This window comes from Phascolarctos cinereus, unplaced genomic scaffold (assembly GCF_003287225.1).
Source record: "Phascolarctos cinereus isolate Bilbo 61053 unplaced genomic scaffold, phaCin_HiC Scaffold_1;HRSCAF=81, whole genome shotgun sequence".
Taxonomy (NCBI): Eukaryota; Metazoa; Chordata; class Mammalia; order Diprotodontia; family Phascolarctidae; genus Phascolarctos; species Phascolarctos cinereus.
The window spans coordinates 198,463,275-198,468,355 of record NW_027555514.1 but is presented as its reverse complement, the minus strand read 5'-3'; positions in this window follow the sequence as shown (position 1 = coordinate 198,468,355).

Sequence of the window (5,081 nt, the reverse complement as noted above, 5' to 3'; positions counted from 1 at the left end):
AGCTCCCAGTTGGCTTAATCCATTCTTGGGGTTGCTGACACAGCAGGAAACTTTGGTATTGCAAAGGATTATTGATAAGGGCTCAGATCATACTCTCCAATTAGCTAGTGCAGGTTTTTGGCCCTCTTCAGGTGATGAGGGGCTCAAGTGAGATCAGTCATCTCTCTTGTGTACAGCTTCTACTGACTCAAGGTTTCCTGTATCACTAATGGATCTCATTGGGCTCTGCCTAAACCAGAAAACACGCCTGAGCCTTCCTCAAACTACCTTGTAAGCTATACTGTAACCTTTCCAACCCATTAAAGGAACAAACCTTATTGAGCTCAAGAAAAAAACAAATCTCTATCAGAGTAAGAACAGCAGTAAGTGCCCAAAGCTAATCTGGGTATAAATTTTAAGGGCCTCCAATTCCTCTTAAGTTTCTTCTCACTCCCACTCCTCCTCCACTCCATCAGCCCAGGTCCAGGCTCCTCACTCCCTTCCCTCAAAGTCTGCTCCAGCTAAATCCAGATGAGAAATCTATACATAAAAATGCATTAGATTTTCCTGGGAATGTGCTGCACCCCACCAGGGGCCCTAACCATTGCATTCACTTTTGAGTATCTCCCCTCAATAAAGCTGCCCTGTTTTTCTGTCTTGTGAGCTCCATGTTTCCTTGTATGGGCTTTCAGGTATCCTTATGGAAATTTTGAAATTGCCTTTTATTATTCAGGACTCAGGGCCATTTCTACTGCAAATTTCATTTAACTAAAAGTGTTTCTCAAAATCAAACTTACCTCACCAAAATTTGCCCTATGGGATGTGAAAATTTACTTGGAGTCTTCAACATTCCTTAGATGAGAAGCCAGAGGAAGTTTCTGAAAAGTACACTAAAAAGTATCTGTACAACTTGGCATTAGGTAGGGGCCAAAATTAAAATGGGCTACACTTTTTCAGGCTGCAGAAGGGTTTTTAGCAGCTCACTTTCCAAGAAAGGTATAATTAATGAAGAAACTATTTTGCAAATAAGCTATATTTTTTAAAAAAAGGAAATTTCGACTAACACCGATTAATTGCACTCATTAAAATTTTTATTTATCGTGAAATCGCTCCTCTCAGGCTAGAGATAGACTGATAATGGTTCATTGCTGGAGGTCATGTGACAAACAGGAGAGAGTGAGCGGTGGCAACTCACCTGCCAAGTTACATGATTGGCACAATAGTGAGCTAAGTGGAGCACAGACAAAGCACTCCTTATGTCTTTACTTTCTTTTACATCCTGTCCATTTTTTGTGGGCTGCCCAAAATCCTTTGGTGGGCTGGAAGCAGCCTGTGGGCCTGATCTAAACTGTCCTTGACTCTTCAGTGACCCAAATCCCTCTGGCTGTCATTGATTGGCCAACAAAAGGTCCCAGGCCTAGTCCCACGTGGTCAGGGTTTTGGCCCTGATTGGTTCAGAGTGAATGTAAACAGTAATCCTTTCTGCTTTGGTCTGAGACCCTGAGGAGTTTCTCCCACATTGGTTGTTGTTGTTGTTGTTGTTGTTTTATGGACTAGGTAAAGAGGCCATCCCCTGCTTCATTTCTTGCCTTGCCTTGATCACTGAATGGGCATTGCCTCAGTCAAACTGAGAACTGTTAAAGACCTTCTATCCAGTTTTAGCCACTAAATGGGTGTTGTCTCAGTGAAACTCTGATCTGTTAAAGACCTTCTAACCTAGCCTTAATCACTGCATGGGTGTTGCCTCAGTCAAACTGACATAAGTTAAAGACCTTCTAACCTAGCCTTAATCACTGAATGGGTGTTGTCTCAGTCAAACTGAGATCTGTTTAAAAAAAAAAAGAACCCTAAACCAGCAGAATCATTGAATGGATATTGCCTCAGAGCTAGTGTTAGTGACTGAATGGGTGTTGCCTCAAACTGAAATATATTAAAGATCTCCTAACCTAGCCTCAATAACTGAGTGGGTGTTGCCTCAAACTGAGACTTGTTAAAGACCTTCTAACCTAGCCTTAATCACTGAATGGGTGTTGTCTCAGTCAAACCGAGATCTGCTAAAAATCTTGGCTAAGGTCTTCCACTACCTCCAGGACCATCTCCAGTCATCCCCATATGTATCTGGCCACTGGACCCAGATGGCTCCAGAGGAGAAAGTGAGGCTGGTGACTGTGCACAGCGCTGCCTCACTTAAATCCAATTCATTTGCTTTTCTTGGCATCACCTCCCTCACCTCATGGTCCTCTGGAGAATAAAGGACAAACAGCAACAGCAACAGCCTCTGGGGTGACATGTAAATTCTCCTCCTGAATCAGGCTGTGAAAGCTCTAATCTGTACCTGACTTAGTTTACCTGGAGAGTTGGTTTGCTGAGGTTTGTTTCCTTAGGGAAGTCATGATGTCATGAGCCTGTTTACCTAAGTTTGTTCAATTTTTATGGCATGGAAGGAAGCATAGGCTTGGATTGAAATTTGTAAAATAATTTTTTCAATGTCACTGCTGTAACTTAACTATAAGAAGTGTGTTTAGAATCCTAATAATTGTTCAGGTATAACCTATGCTTAAGCATAATAATAATAATAATTAAACCTGGGGCTTGTTTTTTTTTTTGAGGCAATTGGGGTTGTGACTTTCCTAGGGTCACACAGCTAGTAAGTGTCTAAAGGCTGGATTTGAATTCAGGTCCTCCTGTCTCCAGGGCCTGACTCTATCCACTGTGCTACCTAGCCTCCAAATGTAGGTTTTAACCTCTATAATTTCTGTGAGGTGGTAAATGTATATTTGGCAGTAGTTACCCACCACATAATGCAGTGGCACAGTGGGTAAAGCACTAGTTCTAATGTCAGGAGGACCTGAGTTCAAATCCAGCTTTAGACACTTTCTTTATCCTTGTTTGCCTTGGTTTCCTCATCTGTAAAAGGAGTTGGAGAAGGAAATGACAAACCACTCCAATATCTTTACCAAGAAAACTCCGAATGGGGTCACAAAGAGTGGGACATGACAAATCAACTTAAAAAAAAACCTGCCACATGAACTCAGAGAGGGGGTATTTCCCCATAATAGTATTAAGACACATCCATCCACAATAAGTGTAAGGAAGCAGCTTGTGGAAAACCCTTGACCTTCCTCAAACTAGGTGGGGAGGTTTCCTGTAGATCTTTTACCAGTCCCCCAAGTAGGATGATTTCCCCTGGAAGGCACACAGAGAGCAACACCCACCCCATGGAAATCCACCCCACCCTCAGTCTCTCAGTTGGTGCTGTGCACAAAAACCACAACCCACACCTGTGGATACCTAAATTCAAATTTGCCCCAGACACTGATTAGGTATGTGACCCTGGGCACGTCACATGACCTGATTGCCTGTTTCCCCATCTATAAAATGGAGATAATAGCACCTACCTTCCAGGATTGTTGTACGGATCAAATGAGATGGTAATTGTAAACTACAAAGTATGTGCTATATGTTAGCTATTATTATGTTTGTTATTATTATCTGGATCTGTCAAGAACCCTTCCCAAATCCTGCAACCACCTAGGTGGCAAAATGAAAAACTTAGGCAGGAAATGCTCCTTGTCTGGTCCCTAGTATTTGACTCTCTGAAATTGGAAATGACCTTTGGAGTAAGCAGCACCACTCAAAATTCCAGTGAATTACCTTGCCTGACATCAGGCATTTAGGATCTAGGGTAAGATCTGTCATATCTGAAGCATTTCAAAGCTGATCCTCAATTTCAATGGCTTTTGTTGTAGCAATGAAAGTGTTAATATCCTCCTCTCTGCTACAAACAATCATGTCCAGTGATTATCATTAAAAGAACAATCACTGTTTAAAGCAGAAGGAAGGGAAGCTAAGCTTACTTATTCCTAAGTAAAATCCTTAATTCACCCAATAGAAGCTTTCTCTTCAGGCTGAGGAGGGCATCCATGTCTTCTTTTGTGAGTTCAAAATCAAACACCTAGAACCCTAAGAGATCATAAAATTTATTGCTGAAAAAAAACCTTAGACATAATCTATGGAGAGACAATGTAATGCAGAAGTTCCCAAACTTATTTGGCCTACTGTCCCCTTTAAAAAAAAAATTACTCAGCGCCCCCATGGGCCCGTCATTCAAAAAAAAAATTTTAATGAGGTATCTTAAATTTAATAATTTATTGTAAATTTGTGGGGTTTTTCCTGCCTTGAAATTTTGATGACTCAATATTGCATCCTGTAACTGTATAGTGCCATATTGTAAGCAAGTCATTACATACACATATTCTAGACAATGCATGCTGGTCTTCCTGACAATGAACAGCACACTTGCCAGCCAACACTTGCTTTTTAGACCTGTAGGCTGACTTGACCACTGAGCAGTTATAACTTGCATTTTGTGTGCTTATTTGGAAAAAAAATGTAATCACTACAACTTTAACTCTGTCGCACAACAGATGAAACATGTATGAACGGTTTTTCAAAATTTTCTTTCTTTTCTTCTTTCCTTTCCTTATGCTTCCATCACCCCCTTATTTTTATCCAACACCCCCCAATTGTACCCAAGACTACTACAGCCCACCTGAATCATTCCAGCACCCCCAGGAGGAACCTCTGGTTCACTGGTCACTGCAGTGGACAGACTTGAAGTTAGGAAGCCCAGGTTGGAATCTTACCTCAAACACCAATCTTAGCCAAGTCATTCTCTGAGCCTTGGTATCCTCATCTATTTAATGGGGGAAATAATAGTTGTCTTGTCACTGGACTTCTATAACTCTGGAAACAAAAGTAAAGCTGATGACTTTGTGCTACTCTGTCTCACTTAAATCCGATTCATGCTTGAGGTTAACATCATTCTTGATGTTAAGTGGTCCTCTTCAAATGAATGGCAGCATTCTTCAAGACTTGTTATGAAGATACAGTGGGATCATGGGTATAAATGATTTTGTAAAACTTAAAGGATTAAAGCAATTATCATCATGAAAATCACCACCACTACATGGTCCAGACTCCTCATTTTGAAAATGAGGTGAGGCTTAGAGAGATGAAGTGACAAAGGTAAGGAAGGTGGTAAGCATCAGAGGTAAGACTTGAACCCAAGTCTTTTGACTCCAAATCTGGGGCTCTTTGAC